This window comes from Gasterosteus aculeatus, chromosome 20 (assembly GCF_964276395.1).
Source record: "Gasterosteus aculeatus chromosome 20, fGasAcu3.hap1.1, whole genome shotgun sequence".
Taxonomy (NCBI): Eukaryota; Metazoa; Chordata; class Actinopteri; order Perciformes; family Gasterosteidae; genus Gasterosteus; species Gasterosteus aculeatus.
The window spans coordinates 15,829,541-15,856,056 of record NC_135707.1 but is presented as its reverse complement, the minus strand read 5'-3'; the positions used below and the strand labels follow the sequence as shown (position 1 = coordinate 15,856,056).

Below are 26,516 nucleotides of genomic sequence, written 5' to 3'. Positions count from 1 at the left end.
ATACATTTCAACACTTTAGCATTTCCTTCAAGGGCTGATAGAGCATCTTTCGTGGTAGAGTGCATATTTATGGCCTTCCTCCTCATTTGAATTGTTTTAGTTTTTTGATTGTGGGATGCAGGGAAAAGACAAGGTCTCTTGCTGTGAATAGGAAACCAATTAAATATACAATCACTGTCACAGTCACACACCTTTGATGTGAGTTTATTGTAAACAAAAGTGCAATACTCTCATGGTAAAGCGATTTGTATGACGGGTAAAGACATTCACTTTGATTAAAAGCATTCCGACTGTTTCTGTGTAAAAAGCACTTTAACACTTAAAATTACGGCACACAAACTTTAGAGCAGCTTCAAAGTGAGGAACAGTTATGGATCAGCCTGAAAAATGAATGAATCATCAACGAGTTACTTAACACAGATAATCTCAGAATGAAGGACTTAATAGAAGGTTATACTGAGTTACTGGAGCACAGCCTGTAAGTCACTTAGATAATATTCACAAAATCATGAATACTAAATTAAGATCATATTCTTAATGAGTACTTCTTAAGAAGCACAACACAAGTGATTGGTTACTCCTTTTTTAGTCGTTGCTCACTCTTTTTGTGCAAATTTAAACTAAAATATTGTTATTAATGCTCTTTCCTGATGCCGTTATGTGTCAGTAAAGCATCAACACATGAAAAGTAGCTCCTTGGTCACCTCATTCTTAAAGCCGCATCAGCACTTTAAGTGAAATATACGCAGTGCGCTTTTCAAATTGTATACGAACCCAATTGAGAAAAAGCAGACCCAGGAAAACCACAGGGGGTAACGTATGTCCCACAAACGTTTCCCCAGCAACAGTCAGTCCCGCTGATGTTTATGTCTCTAAGCAAACCAAAGTATATTATTTACTAATCCACTGCTAGTTAGATTTGCGAGTGGTTGATCCAAACGTTTCATTGTCAGTTAGCATGTGGTGTTCCTGTCTCTCAGTAGCCCCTCAGGTAAATTATTGTTTTGGTAGATTTGAGGATTGATGCAGACCACGGTTCCTTTTTTCTATTGGAAGGCTAACTTGACACTTAAAACCTCAAGCCGATTGAACATCAACCCCTCTTACTCCTCTTGAAATAAACTAATACATTGAGGAAGTTTTCCCAGTGCTGGATTACATTTTTCAAGCCAGTTAGCACATGAATGACTGAAATAATGAACTTAAACATACGTATATCTGATTCAAATGCGCAGCAGTTGGTCACCGGCATTGTTGGTCTCTCCACACAAACCATGCATAAATCAGTCATCACCTCGTCCTCTTTTCTCTCTGTCTGATTATGATGCTAATATCATCATTCGAAACAAAGAAACAATCCCAGTGACAGAAATGAGGGCCGCAGCGCTGCGGTTCACAAAAGAAGGAAAGTATAGAGGTATTATGTGGGCTACAAGACTGCGGGGCAGAGGGTGATGCCTACAGAGAGGTTGCATCGGCTTGCTAACGTGAACACCTGATTTATGCACAATCCATTGTGTTCAAATATCATAAATTGATGCGTGAAAATGCCGCCCCCTTCCATCATGTGCCGAAATTATTATTTATGTGTTTGCAGAACGGCAGAGAGACAATTAGTCATATTTGTATGCTGAAATTAATTGAGAGAGATGCGGGGGATAAAGAGAGAGAACAAAGACAGCTTTTTTGTCACTTCTTTCCATCTGACAGGGATAATTAGATATATGAAATTGAAATTCCTCACCAGGGGGTCTTGTTGACAGCACTATTTTCTGTTTCCACTCCTCTCTCCTTCTTCTTTTGTGTTCCTGTTTATGCTAATCTGGACCCAGTGTTTTTCTCTGCCCACTCAACACAGCTTCTGATTTCATTCACGAGCAGCCTATTGAAGCCTCCCTTACCTGTGATTTAATAAGGGGTTTATATATTTTTCAATATCATTAGTACAATTTATCTATCTCATGTCCATGGTTATGGACCCACAATGTTCATAAAACATCATGAAATAAATGAGCACAGGGATGTAGGAATGGGATGAAGTAAACCAATAAATGTTCATTATTTTCAAAATCATTGAAGCTCAGGCTGTTTTCATACCTCATTTTGTATTTCATGACAGAAATTAGATTTCAAAATCCTCTTTTTAGAAATTTCCTTAAACTTTTAAAGTCACAAGACAGCGAAATTAACTCTACATGAACCGTTTGACTGTTACATTTGACTATTTATTCATAAACTATTGCGGCACCTTTAAGAAAGTCGAAGTGGCCTATTGCTTGGCCGCCAGAATCCTCGAAAGCCGCTGAAAAAAATGAGTTTCTAATATTCAAGTATTCATTTTTGCCCTTCATATCCGTGACAGCGTGTCCTTGCTGGCTGCCAGACGACTTGAGGGCTACATTTTATGCAATTTCCCAAAAATATCACAAAATAAAACTATTTGTTGTTTAGTTTGACCTAAATTTATAGGTCATTTTCAATCAATGAAAGTGACGTGTTTCACACCTGGTGCAGTCAGTGAACACAAGGCCAACGGCTGCTTTTATTTCCCCGAAAATCCAGTTAATATTTGTATATCTGTTTTTTTTTTACTCAAATATGTTCATTAAATTAGTGAGTATTTGTTGGCAGCCCTACTGACAGCTGCACACAACGCACAACTAATAGATACGTCCCTTTGACATCAAGAGCTCGTGCACAACTTGAAATCACTCGGATTAACGGTTGAGAAAGTGACCGACGTGCACACACACACACACACACACACACACACACACACACATATGCATACATACACACACACATATATATATACATACACGCATGAACATAGAACATTTTTGTTACATTGTATTTATTTGTTCAGGCGTGGACACTTCCCTTATTCTGTGCATCTGTGTCATTTGTCATCGTCACTGCTTTGAGTTATGTGAACCAAGCTCGCAGCATCAGAGAGGAACGTCTGATAAAAGAACATTGCGGTTTGAGTGGAATTATGGGTTATGTCACCTTTCACCACAAAACTAGTAGGGGACACTCATAGTTTTCCTTTTACATGAGAAGCAGCCACTGAAATGTTTCTCACAGCTGAAAGAGACGAAGCGTCCCATCACGTGACATCAGCAGAGACGTGTGAACATGTTCGGTTCATAATATGTGGACACAGGTTCACCACGGTTACAAATGATGCATATTTATAAATGTTACTGCACTTCAGCTTCACTACTGTCTATCAGACAGAACATTTTTTTCCTACTTAATGACTGAGCTTTTTTGCTCTCTTTCTGGACCCCAATTTTATCACAACTAAAAAAACAAAACCGCTGGGCCAATAATTGACTTGAGATTAGAGATTGTGGCTTGAGTAAAGTAAAGGATGGGTGGAGAGAAGATGGAGCGTGGTTGTTATAGGAAGGAAGGCAGGATGCAGATATGAATTGAACCGGAAAGTGCCTTGTTTCTAATGCTTGCCACATTTGCTCTTGAATGAAGGTCTAATTACCCAACGGTATTTGGTGCCAGCGTTCCCAGGTCCCAGCAGCCCCTGGGCCAGTGCAGGCACTGAGCGTCCAGAGCCAGCTGCCTCCCAAACATTTGCAGGTATACAGGCTCGGCTAATAGTCCTACCACAAAGGAGATAGATGAAAGAGCAGCAAACTGCTGCCAGAAGCCCTGAGAGGATTCATGTAAAGACAAGAGGGAGATGTAGGGATGTAGAGACCTGTTACGCGCTGAACGCTGCACCGTTTTTAATAAATATGCATATTCTTTATCTCAAAGGTTTGAATATCAGATAGGATCAAGAGGAGGGAAGTTAGAGGTCTGTTTGGGCATTGGTTCCCAACCAGTGGGGCGCAGACCGGTATCGGTCCAAGGGCCACAGACTTGGTACCACACAGCAGAGAAGGAAAAACAAATCCCTAATATTTTTGTTGAATATTGTTCAGTTTTATTTTTGAGCCCACCCCAATATAAGGGTGTTTTTTCATTTGAAAAGCCCCTTCCAGAGCCACAGAGGACGTTATACAACTTTTGTGTCAACAAAGCCGTGACTAAATGTGAGTAAAATTAGTGGAGTGCACCTTTAAAATGAAAACATTAAATGGTGTGCAGGCATGCGATCCACTCTGTCAGACGACCGAGCTTCAAAAAAATAAATTGCTCCCATTCGTGTGCTTGTGTCCGTGTGAAGAGTTTTGCGAGAGTGTAGTAAAGGGAAAGTGAGTGATCGTCTAACTGTGTGGGATATGATTTAAAAAAAACAATGAAAGACCGCGGCAGGGTGGGACGGAAACATCGCCATGTCGACAGGACTCTAGATCCATCCCCAGGAACAGAAGTTCCCACAAGCTGGATAAACATGCAGTTTGGTGGAGGAATTGCCTCTTCAACACTTGTTGTAGCCACACAATTACTCATCAGGCTACTAATTCTTTAGGATCCCTCATGTAATTGTGTATTCCCAATCCCGGTGAATGACATAATTACATTTCTTGAAAGATAACAGTGGACTGTAGGATAGAGGAATCAGCGAGTAGGGAGGATGAGCGGAGCCGGACGTTTTTACGGCCTGCAGTGTTACTTGAGCTCGTTTTCTCAGATGCCATGTGTTCGATGGCTCAGCAAGGAAAGAAGTGATACAGCAGCCCTGAGGATGCAAACTGAATATTCGTACGGGTTGAGAGAGAAGCAGTGAAGGACACAGGGCGAAACTGGCCATCCAAACACTTCAAATGAGTTTATTTCCTGAATGACTCGTCTGCTGCAAACATCTCCCACCATATATGTCCTTCGGCGCTGGGATATCCAGCGTGTGTTCTCTTGCGTCCGTCTCTCAGCGAGCTCACACGTGCACATCGGCATTTGTGTTTTCACATGTAATTACTGTGAATCAACTCTTTGTGCGTGGTCATAAAACACGAGAGAAGGAACATTGTTATGCTAGTGGGGCACCTCACTAAAACGCTCCAGTGACGGAAAATGAAAAGCTGTAATTCCTCCTGTGAGGTGAAGTCTGACTTGTCGGAGTAAAGCACTTCCTATCCTTTTGTTCGGATCTCAAAAGGAATTATGGGGGAGAGAGTTAGATATGGCTGTTAATAAGTCCAGCGAGCCCTGACCAGATGAATGTCCAAGTGATTTAGACCATAACACTTGTACTTTAGTAATAAAACCAGATTCATTTAACTTGGAAATCCTTATTTTGGACAAACAGAGAACACAGCGTTTTATCCTGCACACAAGTATAAAGTCTGAAATATCAAATGTATGTTTGGTTCCACAATTAAGTAAAAAGTAAATAACATATTTTCTCCTAACAAATACAAAGTCACACTTGATAACAAGAGTACATGTGGTCCCATCTGTGTGTCACCTACTCACACCAATCATGTTGGGTTATTGTCCTGTGTCATCCATGGAAGGCACATTTTTGGGAAGAATTGATCAGCCATCAGCTCTTATATTGATAAGCAAAGAGGAAGCAGAGGAGCTGGGGCTTGGTTGGCGGGGGGGGGGGTGCATGGAGATCAATGGGCTAATAAAACAAATCAATGGAATGAAACCACGGAAAAAAGTGAAGTCATTAATTTGCAGAGACAGGATGATCCCACCAACCACATGCATTGATTAGAAATGAGGTCTGTGGAGAACCTTCGGGGGGTATCATATTAGTGAAGGGGAGCAATGGCCAGGGTGTGTGTGTGTGTCTGTGTGGAGGGGTGAGAGGGGGGGGGGGGGTGCTTTCCTCCCGGGGTTTGCTGCTGTACTGGTGCAGGAGAATAGGTTAACTGGCGGATCAATGGCCTCTCCAGCATAACTCCTGAACGACGGTGGCTCTGCGTTTGCGCTCTGACCCAAAGTCAACACATTATCTGCAGGTGTGATGTTTTTGCTCCGCTTATGAGCACGGTCTCATTGATCCCCCCCCCCCATGACCCTCCCCACCCCCTTTCTTTTCTTTTCAAACCAAGTGTACTCAAGCATGATTATGATATTGAATACATCATAGTGTACAAAAGGGTCTGCAAAACAGGTCAGAGGTGAGGGCTAATGTTCCATTTTTATCATTATAATTATTGTTAATCATGATTTGTGATCAATACTATTGGAGTTATCCAGGCCGAAGTCGGGTTAAGGCGGCGGTGGAGGCCCCCGCCGTGTGGTTTGGTAAATGAGGGCTTTAATGCGGGAGGTGGAAACACACACAGGCACAGACTTAATGTGAGATGCCCCCTCCCTCCCTCACCGCTCTGCACTGAACAAACGTTCAGAGGAAGCGACTCACGTGAGTCCAACAATTGTTGCACGAAGGGCTTTTCTTTGTCTCGTTGATATGACCACGTTCCGCCTCGTCACCGGCCCACGGGTTTGATCCCAAAACTCAAAGTTGTCCTTTCGGTCGGGGGTTCACCCGATCCGCGCACACAGCGCGGCTTTTCTGCAGCCATTTTGGGAGGGGGGTGTGGGGGGGGGGGGGGGTGGAGGAGGGAGAAGAAAAGCAGGTGATGTGCGATTGACGACTTAAATACTTCATCAATCAATGCTGCAGCCAATGTGTTGTTTGGTGATTGGTGGAGAATTCAGGCAATCCATCTTTCCTCCCGGCGACTGGCATTCAAGATTCTCCTCAGGTTCTCCATGTGTGCCTTTATTTCTTTATTTCCAGGGTGAACCTGTGCTGGAGATATTTGTTTGTGTGTGTTGGGGTAGAGGGGGGGGGTCCACTCTAACCCTTCACCTGTTATTAGAGTCTGTTGGACGGTGGCAGAATGTGCTGCACAAGTCAATTCACTGTCCATCCAGGCACACAAAGTAAATCATACACAACATCAATGTGAAGGAAGGAGTGTAGTTACTATAATTATATAGGAATTAGATTATAGCTAAGTGGATTGGTAGTTTATGACTGCACATGCATTATATTTGATGTTGTGTGCTGGATCATTTTGCTGCAGTCGTAGACTAAAGGAACCTTATTTAGCCTCATGTGCAGGAACATGACTAAACCCTTTCAAGGGTCAAATTCTGCCTTTGCAAAACAAAAACACAATATATTTTTTTCAAATCACCAGAAGACACAATCTTTTTAACATCACATTCACCAGCAGTGAAGTTGAAGATGGGATAGAAAATATCACATTCAACCAATATGTTGATATGTTATGTAAATGAGGTCTGTTGTCACTCTGCTAACCAGCGTCATTTATTTGTATACGGTAAAGGAAATCAATATATTAAATAATAAACATTTTTAGCCACACATGAATACACATATGCTGGTATTTAATGTGGCGCATAGACATTTGCGAGTGACGTGAAATACTTGAATCAGAAACAACCTACAGTATGTTTGTTTAAGGGAATTAAGGATCGTGTCACGTAGTTCAAGGATGTGCCACACTGTTATTAGGCAAATGTGGAGCTCTACGTTATGTATACATGACACCCGCTGGTAGGATCAATTCATGGTGTAGTTCTCATCATTGCTGTTAGAGAAGTTATAATGAGCAAAGAATTTAGTTTGAAGTGAGAGACTCTAACATGAAGCTAGTTAAAGTGATGAAAATATCATCATCATCACAACACATAAACAACATGCATTTTGCAGTGTTCCCGCAAACAATTTTTCTCCATCGTCATCCCACTGTCTCCACCTTCATGTTTAGAAATACTGAAGGCCCTTGTGTTTTGCTTAATTAAAATACATCCTTTTTTGTGTTCCCCTCGGACTCAGCGATAGAATAAACTATGCAATGGGGTTGGCTCCTTGAGGAGTTAGCCAATGTTGTGTCAGGCAGCCACTCACAGCTAAATCACATAGAGAGAGAGAGAGAGACACACAGACACGAGAGGAAAAAGGTTGTGGGTGAGGGCGGAGGCGAAGGGGGGTCGGGGGGGGTCCACTTTGTGTAAACCCTTGGCTTTTCTGACGGAGCAGCGTTTTCATGCTAAGCTCTTAGCTTGATCTGAAATCCTGTCACTTATCCTCAAAATCCAAGATGAAACACTGTCAGATGTAGTGTGATCCAGGAATGTGGAGGCGGACTGACAGGCGGGCCAGCAAGACGTAGTACGAGTGACTGATACGGCGAGTGTGTGGTGTGTGCTTGTTGGTGTGGAGGAGCAGAGAGCTGGAGATACTGTGAGAGGAGGAGATTTAATGCAATGATTTGTCAGAGGCAGAGTGAGTGACTCGTGTCGGTTTAACGACCGGCCACCAAGGACACAGTGGAAAATAAACCCACGTAAACTGTACCGTCCTTTCAATTCGCACATTACAGTTTGTGGACTTTAAAACATAGAAGTTCCGTCTACCTTAAGAATTGCTTATTTCTATTTCACTCTGTGATTATGAAGTCAGATTGATACCTTCCTCTTTTAATTGGTCTTTGTATTTGATTCAGAGGTGGAGCACTGTACAGGGCAACAATCTGCATACTATACGTGTCATTTTGGTTGTGCAGTCAAATGTTTTTTTTGTGGGTGATATTTTAAAGGGTTCGTACGCCCCTCATCTCTAAATAGCTGTAAGGCACGGCTGGGAAATGGAGTCCTGGCATTTTGTTTTGCATCAGTGCTCCATTTTATTAGAGAGGAACAGAATCGCATAGAATAATAATTGGAAAATTGTAAGGCTGCTTTCATTATAATTAGCACGATCGCTGGATGCAATAATCCAATTATTTTACTTAAAAGCAAGTTTCCTCATCCTCAGCAATGTGTTGTGCGGGGATGTGTAACCTCATCCTACATGGACATCCCGGTGAAACGGCAACCTCCCCCTCCCCCACCCTCCCCCCCCTGACATGTAAACACCAGCATGCTTGAGTGTGCTCAGACAGCTGAACATACACTGACATATGAACACCATTTGCGCACATAAACACACACTTACACACACCCCAACAACATGCAAATAATTGAGTAAGATTTGCTGGTACATTAAGTTAATGTGTTTGACATTGGGAGCGGGAGGACATGGTAAGCATGAGGTGGAGTAACCGCGTCTTTCTTCAATCAGGGCACTGCAGGGCTTCATTTTACAACGTGGGCGCAAAGCGAGGCCCGTCAGAGCTAATTAGCACTGTTGCAAATGGATACAGGTCATGGCTCTCAGCGGATTGGTACACACAGGGGGTCACCGGAGGTCAAACCTCCAGTATAGAATGATATAAACAATCATCTATAGACCACAAACCAATCATTCCCTTTTAACGCTATCCACTTCCTGGTTGGGTGCTCTCAGAGGTCAGGGGTCAATGTACAAAAAGACAACTGAGCGGGGTGGGTCTGGGGGTGGGAGGCACATGCTACTGATAATCTATTCATTTATGCATTAGCATTAATGCACCAGCAGAACATCGATATTTGAATAAAACTTGATATGTGTAGCAATTATTTTAACCTTACATATACATTTTTTCTAAATGTGTTTATTATTTTATTAATTTTCTTTTCTTGTTTGTACCTTCATATTTACAATAAAACCTCACAGCACTCTAAAGCAACACAAAATATAACATTTTATTTTAAGTTAATACCACACATCCGCATGTGCTTTCCCCCACATACTAAAAAAAAGTCTCTTCAACATCAGTATGAAGTTCCACAATTAGCTGAGCAGAGAGATAGGACCAAAGAACGGAGAGGAAGGACGGGGGGGATAGGGGGGAACCAACTCTTGAGGAATTGAATTACCAGAGCCTTTTCTCATTATCATTTAGCCGTCTTTTATGGCCCACCAGTAAGAGATGATGTTCCCATGACCCCACACAATAAAGAGACATATTCTTCAATCCTGCCGCGATGAAATTCCTGCAAATAAAACCTTTGTGCCGGGCAACAGCTAATTATTTGACAGATTGGCCCCCTTCTGGATCGGGTTACAGTGTTGGAGTGGCCGTGTTTTTACCCCTCTACCTCCCCTTACACCACCAGCCCCGCGCCCCCCCAGCCCCACTGCAAAGAGGGGCCACTTTGAGAAAATCCCAGAGGGCCTCATTCTTTTCAGGAAGATTATATATTCGCCCCCCCTTCCCCTCCCGCTCTCTTTCCTCCTCTGCTCAACCATCTATCCATCTGAAATCAGGGGAGCGTGGTTTGTGTGTGCATGTGTGTCTGTCTGTTAGTGACAGCAGTCATTTCATAGTTTAAAAGGTGTTCTCAAGCAGAAATATTTAATCTTCCACGGAAATAAAGTTGGATGGCGGAAGAGAGCCAGAGACAGCAGGAGAAAGGGAGCGATTAAAAAAAATAACATGTCCATTACATGTAGTGTATGTGTACTACTACGCATCCAGTGTGTTTTTCCGTAGTACAAAATTAGAGAGTGGGGAACATTAACAGATTAAAGTTTTGGGTGGGCATGCCTTTGGCATTGATTCAGTCCACTAATAACAAGAGTTTGTCATTAGGGTTCGGACATGGACCACCAAGATAAATGCCAACACATGTTTAAATTATCTGGAGAGTAATGGCGTTTTCCTCAGCCCTTTCCCTCCTCATAAAGATCCCTTGTTGACTCAACTATGTAGACATTTTGAGTTATCAGCACAGGTTTAATCTGTTGCTTATTTTGCACCCATGCATATGGTATAATTCAACAGGAAGCATGCATAAAGGTGGTTAAAACTGAACAAATAATTAAAATAAAGTGAGGGGAATTCCATTTGTTATTAATTTGATTTAACTAAAGACAGCCTTTAAAGCTTTGGGTGAACTGAAATAAAAGAAAAGTGTATAAAAACTATCCAACATACAGAAGATTTATAATTAAAAAAAAACTAATGTTACACTAAAGTAGGTTTGTGTTTTCACAGCTTTTAGACACTAATATTATCCTGATATAAAGTAATCAGATTCAACTTATGAAAACAATGTATTCTCCGCTCAATATAATATCAAACATTGACAGCCTTCATTCAGATTTTTGGCTGTGACTCAAAGTGTTTCAACTTAAACTATGAATGAATGGCACCACAATTTGTAGGTTTGTCTTAACACATGTTGTGCTTAAACTGAGTCACCCACAGCACCAAACGACATGTATGTGTATGCCTCATTTTAACCTCAAGTGAAAGACTTTAAAGACTACAACTGGATAAACTTGTTAGGATTCCTCCTAAAACTGGACAATCCGCCACGTTCTCATTGTCCACTCTCTGCCTGCAGCCCGCCAGACGCTTCCCGGGCTGCAGGTTGCATGTCCGGGATGCCCGACTACTGTGCTCACCTGGCATGAACCCAAGCCAGCCGAGCCTGGAGTATTCATTGCTCGACCCGGGTGAAGGTCATGGAGTCCAGCCCTTCCCCGCTCCGCTCCCCAATGAGCAAACATATGGTCACAGAGCACCTTGAACATGTTTGGGTGAGCAGAACTACTCGGCCCAGGCCGCCGCGGCGAAACGAGACGGAGGCACCGAACGGAGGTTCAGGCTCACCTTGCTAAAGCAGAACAAGGATAAGGAAAGAGGCTGCGAGGCTGCGAGGCCGCCAACAGCAGCGGACGCCAGTCACTAGTTGCTCGCACGCAGGAAAGACCACACGGAGTCCCCCATCGAGATATAGCGGACGAAAAGCTCCAACGGAGCTTCCCGGGCGCCTGCTCGGGCACCCTGGTTTTCCGCCGATATAAATGCGTGTAATCATAAAGAGAAACAATATCAGCGGCGCGTTGTTCAAACAGCCGAGCCTCGTCTAATCGCTTCCACGTTTGCTCCGTGTTAAGCTCATTAGTGGGGGACCTAAAGGCATGTCGGAAAATAAGACAAGCGACTAGGAAAAAAAAAAACCAAAATCTTTGGATAATGGATTCTTGCTGTTTTGAGACAGTAAAAACAAACAGGTCTGCGGCTTCGGTAATGAATACGCTGTAAACATCAACCCAGAGCGCGAGTTTATCACAGACGTACAGCTGAAACGTACTTGTGTGTACGCGTGTGCATTCTCACACAGCACAAGCACACCTGTGTGTGTGTGTGTGTGTGTGTGTGTGTGTGTGTGTGTGTGGTGTTGAAGATGATGACTGACTGTTAGACTTTGTGAATGGAATCTCTGGTGTCTGAGCGTTCGGCCCAGGTGGCGACTGGAAGGCCGACTTCATTAGCCTTAAAAGAGGAAACAAAGGAAGATGCGTCGTAAAAAAAAGAAAAAAGTGCCATCCCTCATCTGCGAGGCCACCGCCTGACACATTAGGAATCTGTATGCTCAATTAACCACTGGCAGGCTCATTTTTCCTCTCCCTCTCTCCCTCTCTCTCTCTTCCCGTAGAGCAAGCCAGAGCGTTCACACCGGGGCTAAAACACGTTTATGATGTTTAAACGTATTTGGTTCGATTTGCAGTGAGGGGACGCAGAAAAATGTCTTAAATGTGTGACAATTATTTTAAAATAATCATTGCTAATACTTCTTCGAAGAAAATGAAGTGCATCTTATTGTGCTCCCCAAACCTTTGTCAATAAATTGTACCAACGGTCTTGTTGCAGGAGGAAGAGGAGAACCGGATGGTCGTGAGGACGGGAAGTCATGTGCCAAAGAAATAAGTCTGATTTGCACGTGAGTTTTGTTTGTAGACTTTAGTCTGTTTCAAAGTGTGGTAGGTTGTTTTCACAGGAATTTGTCTATGCATATTACAAATACGGACAACTCAGAAAAAAGTAGAACATGCAACAATTTTCTTGTTCCTATTAACTCCACACACACGGATTTTGTTTTTTCAAACTACCAGCCTTCAGCAGACATTGCTTGAGGCAATCCGATTTACCTTCAGAGTCACCATAGGCTTCATACAGCTTTGTTCACATATGCAACATTGGCCCCAACACTCAAATCTTCAGCGCTGCAGACCTGATTGGCGGTAATCAGCGTGCATAATCTCCTGATCTCCTACCTGATCTCCTCTCAGTACAAACTTCTGCGTGGTGACTTGGCATTTATGCGTTTCTACTTGTTGCACTACAACATCCGTTCAGCACCTTGTCACCTGTTTACAAATTGCCGTCGCCCTTTTGTTGGACTTGGTTAATAAATGCTTTTATTTATTAAGTATACTTGCGTGTCTCATGCTTTTGTCACGGTTTAAGAGTTCGGCTGTGACAAACACGACGTGTTGGCGTTCCTCTTTAACAGTTGCTGGTATAATGCACCATGAAGCAAACGCATCCCCAACATAAAAGTACTAACAATAATCTTTATATAGACAACGTTGACCCCAGTCTTCCCCTTTAATCGACGTGAACATGCACCCACTCACAAAAATCAAACCAGCGCCTTCACCCCCCCTGCAGCATTTCCCCTCTTAAACTGGGTGGCGACCTGAGGATCTTAATCTTTCCATGAACCTCTTGTGAAAAATGACTAAGTGCTATAAGGATCTGGCTGAGGTGGGTTTTTTGGGCGGGGGGCGTTGCTGTGATACGCATCAGCCTTTGATTAACGAGGTGAGCTCTTTAAAATCACAGGGGTCACGGCTCAGGAGGCCTCTGTCCACCACTTCGCCACACTTCACAGGGCAAACTTCTCTTTAATATCGGACCCACCCCCTTTCCCTCTGCGCTGTCCCCCTTCTCGCTCTCTATCTCTCTCACCCTCCATACCTCTCTTTTGAGGTCCATCAGACAGATGAAAAATAGCATGCAGCTGGCCGAGTACTTCCTTCCCTTTTGTCGGGGTCAACAGTTCAGTACGCTGATGGAGACCCTCACACCTTCATTAATAGGAGCCCCCCTGCACTCACACAGGTCGCTGTGCTGCATCGCTGGATGGCCATCACTCCTTCCTTGCTCTGGCTTTTACACTCCTTCATCCCTGCATTAGTCATTTATTATCTTGCTGATAACCGGCTGTTTACCCTATTTGTCTTTTAGAAAGAAGTTGAATATTGAATCCATAACCTTGGTCAGCACATTTTTTAGGAACAGCTTTTAATCAAAGAATCTTCCAATTCATTTAAGCTTTAGATAACACGATATCGCACCAACCAACAACACCCATTGTGTCATGTGCCTTTCAATAAAGCTTTTTAAAGGGAATATTTAGAGTCGTTTTGGGATGTTCAGTAGGTCCAAATAAGTCTCTTTGGGCAGTAAGCAATGCAGTAAAACAATTCTTACAAAAGATGGTCTTAATAATAATATTATGGCACAACTGGATCGGTCATAGATGATGAATCTCGATGCCTGCTTTATTAGGGGCGCGGAACAGAACCGACCGACAGCAGAGGCCCGGCTGCTCGCCCTCAGACTGCGCTCAACGAGAGGCGCCGTCATAATGCTGCTGAGCTGCTAGTTTCCTTCATTATGGAGATGCACAGTGCCTGATCAGAGGCGCCTCGGTGTACACGTGTGTGTGTGTGTGTGTGTGTGTGTGTACTGGTCTGTGCCGATTAAGAGGCGGATTAGCCCTCCATCCTGAGAAGCGAGGCGACCAAGGGGGTTGTGCGGGGGGAGGGAGGTGGTGGTGATGGTCGTAGTGGGAGGAGGAGGAGGAGTGGGGTGTCCCCCTCCTGGAGACAAGCCCTGACCTTCTCATTTCATCCTCATTAGTATCTCGTGTCAACAGAGCAGCCACTCCTTAATCATCTGCTATCATCCCAGGCCTGCACAAACACACACACACACACACACACACACACACACACACACAAATAAAGACACAATAAAGACAAACCTGCCCAGGCTACTTTTACAGATAGAATTGTTAAAATTCATTTAACAATATTTCTTTTCTATCACAACAATTTCACATGAAGAACAAGTGATATATTAAAAATCTCATCCCTCCGTGTATCGACAAACTACCTCTGTATTTTCTACCCATTACCATGCAGCAAACTACGCATTCATCAGACTTGGCTAATGGGACGGTGTAGTGAGAGGGCCGGCAGAGGGTGGGCTGGTATGAGTGTGTCGGCCTCCGTGCCACGGAGACCCCCGGCAGGGTCGGGGGGAGCAGGGGCTTGGGGTGCCAGCACAAATGAGCGCCATTCATTTCCCCTCTTCGGCATATGGTGGCCCATTGTCCTCGGCCACAGAGGCAGAAGTGATGCAATTTGTTGGCATGTCCTGTCATTTCACAAACTGCCCACTGAGGCTCTGGCAAGCAGAAGACAAGCAAGGGCAGCTTGTTGTTCCACACTCTAACGTGAACAAGACGTATGCAGTAAATATTTTGATGATGACAATGCAGCGAGAAACAACTGAATTAATTAGAGTACGTCTGCAAGAAGATTATACAAGACAGTATCTGTGTCAATCCCACACAGTTGTTTTCAGGTTATAACAGAAGCTTATCCTCATTTCAAGAATAAGATGTGATCTAATCTCGGCATTAAGACATGATTTATAGGCAAAGAAGATGCTCGTGGCAAAACAACAAATATAGAAAAACACCAAAACGCTGCACTGAAAAAAATTGGAATCAAAACCAACAAAGAGAGAATAAACAGCGAAACCTGAGAGTTGAGGGAGAGCGAACTGGGCAGAACAGCCCGTTCCTCGTTTCACTTTGCCAAGGATCAAGCTACTGTCTGACGAGAGAGGGGAAGGAGTCTTGTTTAACTTCCCGAAAAAAAGCAAACTTTTGACATGAGGTGCACAATATGAGCAATGCAGCAGCAGAAAGCAAGTAAGTGTCTAGACACTACTGCATTTAGGTCAGACAGAGGAAAACATATGATCACAGGGTCACGCACAAAACGATGGTAGTATATGGTGTTGACAGGCGTTTGGATCGCCGGGTCAAAAGTCAGTGAACCCATTCCACACTGTGTGTGTGTGTGTGTGTGTGTATGTGTACTGCCTCCCTGCTTCACTGGGTGGTTTCACTCAATACTGGCTGTATCAGCTGGAGGTTTTTGATGTTCGTTGTCCGCACAACATGCAACCACAGCCTCTTTCTTCATGTGTGCGCTCTGTGTGTGTGTGTGTGTGTGTGTGTGTGACGGGAACAGAGGCTGTTCCACTGAGCTCCTGAGAAGAAATCCACAGAGGGCAGCACCTTCAGACAGAAGTCAACCTCACTTCAACCGCTGTGAAGATTGATGACGTTGGTCCTCGTTTTCAGTGGGAGTAGGAAACAAGTGGCCCTCCGAGACTCATTACACCTCGGCAAGATTTGGCTAATGGAGTGACATCGCTCCTGACTACCAGATTCATCATTTCTTTTTCGAAAAAAAAAGGCCAGCTACAGAACTGTACCAAAATTAGACATGTCCTGTACTGTTTTGTTGACTGTCGGATTCAGCCAGTCAGGCTGAGGTCCGTCTAATACCCCGATCGTATATCCCTGACCTCAACCCTGGCCACACTCTCCTGCCCACTTCCCCCCCTTTGTTCTTCTTGCCACCATGCTGAGGTACTCGAGATCCCTCTCCGGCCCTATCCTTAACCCTCCACCCCCGCCAACCCCCGACCTGTCAGGGACAGGCTTCCCATGTCCATCAGTGGGTGATGGATGAGGTGGGAGGTCGTCACCCCACTCTGAAGAGTTCACTGATCCTATCAGCCATGCAGACACCTCCAAATCATAGAGGGGGACGTTGCTAAAATGATACATTTTGGGAGAGCGACTGGAAAACAGGGTCCCTGCTGCTTTGTAAGATTTACTTTGAGAGAGGTGTTTTATTGACAGTAAGTCATACTTCTGAATCCCATCAGCTGTCGAACATTTCTGATGTCATATTCAAGGATACCAGGAAGGAGGGATCTTAAACTGACGACAGTTTGTGGGGAGAATAAGGTGAATAAGGTCGCGCTAGTCGCAGTCATTGACTTTCAGCAACCAACCCAAAGCAGCAGGGCGCTCACCCCTTTCTCACTCCAAAACCAAGGGGTGTATTTCTTTTAAAAACGTGTTGTCTTCAGACCTCCCAAGACCTTCAGAATGTAAAGTCTACGGATTTCCCTTTTTAATGTATTAAATGATGATGAAAGTTAACAATAAATGACTTTTAATGATGAGAATGATGATGAGGATGGAGGATTCATAATGCGACGTGCACCCGGTAGGGGTCCTGTGGAAATGGAAGGGGCTGAACCTGTAAATGATTGTTTGTTGCATTATACATTTCCAGTGGTGTGACGTATGAAGATGTATCGCATTTTCCTTTCAACTTCTTCTCCGATAGATTTCTAACGCTCGGTATATAAATCGAAATGATTTCCTGAAAGTGATTTTCCGTAAAAACGCAATGAAATGTGATTGCGCCCTGGTGTAAACTAGTGCAGTGTCTCACCCCTGACTGACCTCAAATTGCCTCTTGATGCCGATGGCGCTGCAGGAAAACGCTCGTCCTATTGGCTCATTCCACATACGTCCTGCTAAACAAAGCTATGGGTCATAGTCTCTGTATGAATTGTTGTTGTAGTGAAAACCTGGAGACGGCAAACTGTTCCCATGTAAGTCTGTTCTTACTGCAACAGAGCGCATGGCAGCCAAAGGAGACTGTGGGTTTCTCTCATGCCATTCAGTCAGACGGAGATTGATATACTATAAACCCACGAGAAAAATAAACAATACACAATAGTGTCAAGCTTCGCCACTGACAGGGGGCATAGATCAATGTTATTTCCCGCTTTTGCAAAAATACCTAATTCCCCTTATTTAATCAAGCGCTTCCTTGCTCGGGCCCCTGCGACTGATTTATGACAGCCGCTGCCTTTATGAGTACCTGTTTCATTTTCTTCTCTCTGCTCTGACACCTAAAGTGATAGGAATTTTATGCTTTTGATAACAATATGAGTCTCACTTTGGCCCACAATTCACGGCCCTGTCAGTGGCCGATAAATAACAACAGGGGAAGAATTCACAAGCTCTGCCGCGACAAAGCATCCGTCCAATGGGATTTACCTTGGGATGGAAGCAGAGAGGATGGAGCTATGAATAGAAAGGAAATAAAGAGGAGGTGTTGTGGGGGGAGGTAGTGGGGGGTGCAGCACAGGAGGTGACGTCCATCGGAGGAACGCAGGATCTCAGTAAAAGGTCATGTCAGCCAGAGTGAAAGTGCAAAGTGTTTCCCCCTGTCGCCTCATCAGGAGTCATAATTGGTGCGCTGTCATATGAACAATTTTGATAATGTCACATGAGCATAAATGCCAATGCTTTGACACCCGGTTCTCTGGCTATCATAAGTATGTACAGCGGGGGCTCTCAAACATTTTTTCATGTCAGGGACACTCAAGTAAAAAAAATCATTAGAGGTCGTGGACCTCCATCTTGTCTCTCATCCCCGAGGCGGAGAGCCCTGATGCTGTTGGTCTAGTGAGGATTTTTACAGTCAGCGCTTTCCTCACTTTAGACGTTTGTTTTCACCCCCACTTATTTCAGCGAGTGCTCCCAAAACCAAGCACGTGCATGTTTAATTGATATGAGGAGCGCAAAGTAAGAAGTCAGGCGACGCTCTCGTACCAGCTGAAAAGTATTTTCCCTTCCAAACCAGCTCCCTCGTAGCTCTCTCCCTCCCCCCTCCTCCGTCCAATGCGTAAATAAAGAAAAGTGTGAGAAAGAAATACCAAAACAAATCTCATGTGTATGTAAAATAATCTCCTAAACGGCGCCCAGAGGGGTTTAGATGGATTTATATTGCCTCTTCACACATTCGTTGACAAATTGGCCGTTTCTGTGTTGTTGCCAAAAAACCTGCTGGTTACCAAGGCAATGCCGTTAAAGCGGGTGGAAATGTCTCTTTACGTGTGATGAAGTCAAACAAAGCTGACGCACTGTACCTGCTGACCAAATCCAAGGAATAGGAAGTAAAATGTCAAACATTTCCAAAGAAAGCTGCCGTAAACTGTGGTTATGGAGACTATTACGAATCACCGCCCGACCCCAATGGCCCCTTTGTTCCAACCCCTCCGGGTCCTTTCTAAGTGAATATTATGGCTCTGGGTGAATGGAGAGAGGGAGAGAGATGTTTTTTGTGCATCCCTACTTGAGTCCTGTGTGTGTTTGGCACCGGGGCCTCGAAAAGAGCTCAAAGAAAAGAAAAGACAGGGTCACGACAACTATTCCGTCCTGGAGGGGTGTGAACCGCCACAGACTCTTGGCACGGGCACAATGGAGAGAGGCACGGCAGCGCCCAGGAGCCAGCCCGACGGAGACAGAAGACGCTCGGGGCCAAACCAGCGTCTCAGTGGGGCCGCAGAACAAGAGGAGGGAGGCCGGATCAGAAGCAGAGGGGAAAATTGAGGCAGATTTTCTTGCAGGTGTTGAGATAATAGACGGACAAATGAACTAATTGTTGGAACATTTCGGGGGAGAGTCGGGTGGGGAGGGTCGGGTGGGGGGGGGGCGGAGCTCAGACGGGTTTGGCGCGGAGGTTCAGAGATCACAGAGATCACAGAGAAGCGTCATTTAAATTACAAAGGCAAGCCGTCTGATGTGTGCGAACCTGAAAACGATGACAGACACAGGAAGTCTTTCGTATCTGACATTATGGTTCCAAGATAATGCACCCTGATGACTTTGAGCTCGGTTTACCGTCATTATCTCCACATTGTGTTCCGGGCTAATTAGCACACTAAAAATTGACACAGGTTGGCGCAAAGCGCTAGCTAGCTAGCTTACAGTAAACGTAGCTGAGATTTGTTACATTCTGGTGATCAAAGTTGATTAGCTTTTAGTACAAACCTTCATAGCCTATAGATATTTAAATATAAAACTATTTTTTAGAACAAATTTTAGTGATTGTGGTGGACATTATCTACAATTTTGTTTTCTTTATTGGTACATTGATGCTTGTTTAACCCTTTTAATGACTTTGTAGCATGCGCTCTTTTTTATATCCATTCATTTTGTTTCAATATTAATGTTTTTTTATCCCAGCAGATTTTTGATTCATACCCGAGCAACCCTTATATTACCTGGTCATGCCGTGCACTGTATTAGTTCATACAGTATTACATTAGGTGCAGACCTTTAGCACAAGAACACATTTACACACATGCTCATTGAGGAGCTCCAGTTTAAATGGCTCAGAGACACGGCTCGGCCCTATTCATACTCTCTGGTGAGAGAAGCCAGGATGTATGTGGAACATCACACTTTTAAGAGCGTGAGCTTCAACTCCCCTGGGTCATTTTCTGCTGTGGTCTTAATTGAGAGTGTTCTGAAAAATCATTACTATATTAATGATTTAACACAAAGTAACTACCTGCTTTTTTCCAGCAGGAAAGGGAGATTTGCTTCGAATCAATATCCATGCACGCTCATTATAAGGGGGGTAAAGTTATAGTAATTAGGCAGACACCAATAACTTTTTAATGATCTTTGTTTTTAATTGCATATTATCGGGCTGCACAGTCCGTGTGTTTGTACCCAAATACGAGATAATGGTAAGGGGAGAAGTAGATAAAAGAGAGGAGGCACCTGTAATTATGTTTTACCTCAGCAACAGCACTGATGGTCTGCGGCGTGCACGGACCATCTCTTCTTTTCTTTTGTGCATCACTCTTCTAGCATCGTGCCTAATGGCGTGTTTGTTGAGTAACACCACTTCCCTTTCTGCTCTCCTTTGGTTGGAGGAAGTGAAAGGACGGTCACAAAGAAACAGTGTGAGGAAGTTCAAGAGTAAAATCAAAACATTATTAATATACTAGTGGTGTTACGGGATGTAGCAGGATGTTACAATCCGGATGCCCAACAGACAGGTGAAGTGAAAATGACCAACAGCACACAGTCGCTTCTGCAAACAGTTGTGTGCGCAGTGTTGGGCCGTAAGCGGCACAAAAAGTAACGGAGTCACTGGTTCAATTCAATTTCTTATTCTCTGAATCAAATTACTTTTTGTTTTTTTCAGCTTTTTTCATGGTTAAGTTGTGAGGTTGCGTTTACACAAGCTACATCCCAAACCGTCCCACCTCTCAACACTTCACTGGCCAGGAGCTGCACAGCTGCAGTCGCTTAGGCTCAAACTTTGCTGAAACCAACAAAAATATAAATTTCCTGGGCTACTTGCTTGGCAAAAAAAAAGAAATTTATAAGGTTTTAAATATTATCTTTGCAAATTTAGTTCATGGCAAGAATTTAAAATTCTAGGAGGTATTTCACAGCATCATAACTGCAATATAATTCATATTTCGTATTTTCATATTGGTGGAATTATGGCCTTTAACATCCCAAAACCAGCTTTAAGCAGCTTTTTTATATCATGTTAAATTATATTATATCAAATATCTCATCATATCATAGCATTTTATATTGTATTGTGTTGCCCTATATTATATTATCAGTAATGAATGAAATAGCACTAACTGTAACTAATAAATAAAAGAAAAAGCTTTGATGGATTAACTACTTTCACCGTGTTGCAGTAGATTAGCTTGCTACATTTCTCTGCGGGGTAGTTTCAGTCTAGCTTCATTGAATTCAGAGGAACTGTTTGCAAAAAGCTCGATACCTTTTAGAAATAGTTTGCCCAGCGCTGTGTGTGTGTGTGTGTGTGTGTGTGTGTGTGTGTGTGTGTGTGTGCGTGTGTGTGACTAGAAAGCAGTTGTTTTGCCACATTAGGGAAAAAAAACAGTAAAAATATGAATGAAAATGAGGATAAAATGCGAGAGCAATGGGTGGCCATCTGTTAGCTCTTAAAGGGGAAGTGGTCTAACTCAAAGCAGCGGAGGGTGAGCATCTAAGAGAAATTGTTGGGAGGGAGCGGGTTGAATGTGGTGATAGAAAGAGCCCAGGAATGCCAGGCTGGCAATCCAAAACGGCTCTGAATAAGTGAGCCAACCGGGATTTTCTTTTTTTTTCTTTTTTTTTCCTTCCTCTAATTCCGCCCGATGCCTTCCTTTACCCCCCACCCCGCTCGCCCACCCCCCCTCCTTCCTCCCTCAGCCCGTTCTCTCCGGCCCGCTCCCAGAAACTCGGCGGCAGATTGTCGATTCAATGACTCCCCTGTCAGGTGATTATCTAGGAGCTTTAATGTAATCTTCCACTCACACGTACCATATTTCAATTACGACTGCCGTCGTGAAACAAGCTTGCATATTCAAATCACCGATCGCCCCGCAGACGCCTCAACAATGTCAACTGTAAAAGAACGCCAGCTGAAGGCAATTATGCATGTTTTCGGAGCCACTTATGAGCGCTCTCATGGCGGCGGTTATGCCACCAGCGAGGGAGTGTTCAAAATGTTTTAATTTAATGACAATATGCTCGTGGTAGGATTCAGCGTGCCGCCCCGCACTCCCAGGCCTGCGATCTCAGCATCCACATTACTGCAGATAGTAGAAGATTATGGCCTCTCTCAGGGGTCTCAGCAGTGCTGGGTAGAGATGGCATCCACTCATCTTCTCTGCAGGATCACAGCTGGCGGGGCTGAGTCCGAGCCAGGGAGGCAGCCTGGTTAGCAATTCTTCCAGTTTGGACTGTGTGTCTGCAGAGGGAGCATAAAGTCACGCATTCTAACCGCAGGCCGCAAGGCCGAGAGATGCTGCAGGGGGAGATCAGAGTCCGGTCGGCGGGGCGTCCTTCCTCCGTATTTCTGAGATGCAGGATCAACACCATTGGGTCCGAAAAGCTTTCGGGAAATGGTCCTGACTGTCTTTCGCCTCGCAAACCGCAGCGGATAACAAGAGAAAGTAAAAATCAGTGGCGTGTTCGACTGCAAAATACACACATTAAAAAAAAAAGAAAAAATGTTAAGAGGATGTCTTTAAATTGTTGTTTTGTTCAACAAGGAGTAAAAAAAATCCAATTGATCGAATGGCTTCAACAATAATGACAAAAAATAACTCAAATAAAACAATAAAATAATTTTAAAAAATGCGTTTTGCTCTTGCAATGTAGCAGCTGGTAAAGGTAAAACCACCGCAGAATAGAATTTTACATGGGAAAACATAGTTAACGTTTTTTACCAACCAAAGGTTTACAGCTTACACAGACTTTTATTTACCACCACACGACTAAAGTCCAGGTTCTACCGACAGAGAACGTATATCATCCCTAGTTTTTGGCAACAGATTGAAAAGCTCCATTCTTCAAATAGCAGAAATGCAGGTTGGATGTGAGACCCCCTCCCCTCTCTCCCACTGGGATGTTTGTATAAAACCCAGTCAGTTCTCAGGGGTGGAGGTTGACAGCAGAAGACATCGCCCCAGTCCCTGGGAGATTGGCGAACACAACACATATATTAATGCATTAAATGTGTTGACTGTGTTCAGCCCAGGGATGCAGGCGGGAGAGGGAGAGAAAGGTTAGGGGGGGAAGAAGGAAAAGAAGAAAGAAAAAAGCCGCTGTAACGTATGGTGTTGTCTTGTATAGCGCGTCTAGCAGCGGGGGAGGGGGAGGGTGGGGGTAGAATGGGGGGGAGGGTGGGGGTGGAGGACTGTCGGCCAGATTATAAGGCCTGTGGTGAGAGATGAGGGATGGCCGACTTGTAAACAAGTGACAAGCGTCCTGGATGACAATTCCTAATCCATCATAGTGCTGTCAGCGGTGACCGGTGGGGTGACGGACAGGACCCAGGAGAGGGGACAGCTGCTGCACGTCAATCCACGTCATAATTTGGAAAGCTTTTCCACATGAGCTGAAACGCAGAGGGAGGGAGACAGAGGAAAGAACTCATACATCCAGCTATCGGCCGCCCTCCCGTCCTCCTCTCGCTCTCTTCCTCGCCGTTGAGGTTTAAGATGTTGTAGTTGCTTATTTTTGAACAGGGTTTCTCCCATGTGGCAGAATGCTGCTGACGGCAAAGGCCCATAAATACTAACGCGCACTGACTCGTTTGGTAACGCAAACAAACAGAAACATGTCAATGCTCTCAAGTATTAAACTCGTCGGTTAGGTTGTATTGTTGTTCCAAATTTGAGCTTCTTGTTAAAAACAGGTGTAAAAAGGCCCCACGAGTATTAATCTCCCTCGGCGCTGTCGGCGGTCTGATGTAATAGCCCATGTTAGGTCAAGGCCCTTATTCTTTTCTTAAAGGCCTCACTTCCCTGCCAGACCGGGATTTCCGATTGAAGGGCCTCAATACCAACTTTGATGTGGACGGCGTCCTGGAGGGTGAAGTGAAAGGCGGGAGGGAGGAGGGCCGCACAATGGCCCGACCTTCTCACCGCATCTGCAGAGAACCCGCTCTAAATGGTCACATTGATGCTGCCGCTTAGCTCCTTTGCTGGGAGTTCTGAAGGAGCCAACACTGGGGGGGGGGGGGACACGGCAAAGCCTGGGTACCGTCCAGCAGACATGGCCGAATCGATTCAGATGAAGCCAGCTCCTATTGCATTTAACCCCCCCCCCCCACACACACACATTTACCAGTTAGTTCTGCTTAAAGCAATGCATGAGTGAGCTGGAAAGGAAGTGTAAAGCGGTTCTGTTTAAATAAGTTCCCCAATAAATATATTTCCTTTTTAATATTTTCTTTGTCTCATCATTGATTTTCTTCAATTAGGATTGTTTACCAACTATATTGTCTCTTTTGTTGATTTATATTCCGAATAATGCTTCACATATTCAGTGAAATGTTGGCCTTCGGTGTCGCTGGCTCAGTTTGCAGAACCTCTTGTGAATAAAGACGACCGCTTGCATTGTGCCAGAGGCATTTAGGCACTTTAAATAATGGCAGTTAAATGAACAAATACCTCCAAACCATATTTTGTTTCACTCGAAACAAAATGATGAAAGTATTCGCAGCCACTGCGAAGGACTCAGGCCCTTCTGATGTAGCAGCTGACACAGTTTATGTTTGATAGGCAGGTTTTGAGTGGCACTTCCAGGGTTTGACCTGCCACCTTCTGGTCATACCTTTTCATTTTACATCAGCCTACCCGGGTATTGTTCTCACACAAGATTCAAGACAAACACACACACACACACGGATGGGTTGCTTGGGCGTTGTTATACACTTAGAGCAACCACAAGACAGTGGGCGGAGTCAGGGAGCGGAAGGCAAAATGGTTTTGTGTGTCGGTTTAAGCAAGAGGGTAGTAAGAGGGTGGGGGAGCACAGGGAATCAATAACGACATAAAACTGACTTATTGTGTGTCATAAAACATAAGGAAGTGCTCTGAGATGGAGAAAACTGGAGTCTCAATTTAATCTGCGCAAAAAGCTGCACTGTACAGATGAAGTGATGTGAAGAGAGAAATAGAAGGGGGAGAAGGGGGAGTGGGTGGGAGGTTAAAAAAAACGGGAGTAGGGAGGACCGAAGAGCCCACAAGATAGAGAGAGAAAGATATAATAAAATCTAACGGACAGACACTTAATTGTCATATTAAAGACTCTCTCCAGTGCTGGGCAGAGTGGAAGGTTATCTCCCATTCATCATCTGGCAAACAGCCACTTGAACAAAATCACAATTAAAATCTGCTCAATATCGTCTGCGGGACGTTTTGCGAACATTAATTTTTTCCCATTGATCCTTTACCCCCAATAAATCAGAAATGTTGCGGCGCATGTAATGGTTTATGGAGAAAGGATTATGGTGTTATGAAGCTAATGTAGCAGAACCGTCTCATTTAAACACGGCCTCCCTGGCCGGGGAACAGAGTTATTACACTATTACACAGCCTTTCACAAACACAACACACTGTTTAAAAGCTGCATGTAATTGGACAATACTGAAGATTTACCACATTTATGATCATAGCCGCAATGTGTTAAAGGATTTTGGTTTATTGCCAGTGCATAGGAGAGCATAGGTGGTACGAGATACACAGAAGTACAGTATACTTAAAGGGCTTAAACTTCACCCAAATAAAAAATAGCATTATTATCATTAGGATTTTTATTGGGTATTTAAGTCCATTGAAAACTATTTAATGGACAGGTGAGATTATACTCACACTTCAATTTATGTAATCCACCAATTGATTTATCATGGGCCTGTGTTATTCAACTGAGCTTGCATTACAGTACATTCCCAGTGCTTTTAGACACAGCCATACAGTTTAAAGGTGTCATACATGTACAGGTACATCATACTTACACATGACCAGCGGCCTAATCAGTGTAACTAAAAACTCCTGTGCTGGTGTGCTGGGCCTCTACAGGGTAAGACTGCTGCTCCTTTCAGTTTCAGATGATTACTTGCAGTTGTGGCCCTTTTTAAAGATAAAGTATTGTTTTTGAAGCCAAGTAGGATTTGTTGAAGTCAATACGATGGTGATTTGTCAGTGTGCTCCCATGGCTGACTGACGCGTTGCTGCTTTCTGATGACCGGAGCTCAGCAGCTCAGTGATCCCAGCTCTGACTATCATAGCTCAATCTGAGAGGGGGGGGGGGGGGGGGGACCTGGTGCCCAGGCATCAAATCATCATCACATAAAATGTTCCTGACACCAGCTAAAAAGAGAGATGGATCATGTGGCTCTGTGGTGCCAGAGAAGTTTGTCCCTTGATAGAGCCCTTAACTCAAAGCCAGTGCACCTCCCCTCCTGCTCCCATCACCACCACACATTCGTTTTTTGGTACATACACACACACACACACACACACACACACACACACACACACACACACACACACACATGTGGTCAACAGCTTAACAAGTCCAAATCATAGCAAGCACATCTTGGCCCG

The 26,516-nt window shown here is 44.1% G+C and overlaps 1 long non-coding RNA gene across 2 annotated transcripts in view; it reads left to right on the top strand.

The window, feature by feature from the left end:
- Window positions 1–26,516, top strand: part of LOC120811001 (uncharacterized) — a 61,327-nt gene that overhangs the window by 29,761 nt on the left and 5,050 nt on the right. The window contains exon 2 of one of the 2 annotated variants that reach the window (XR_005710288.2): window positions 12,486–12,555. This is a non-coding gene — a long non-coding RNA (uncharacterized LOC120811001). Of the gene's footprint in view, window positions 1–12,485; window positions 13,045–26,516 lie in introns of those variants that run through there. The other variant, XR_013453888.1, reaches the window with a different exon arrangement.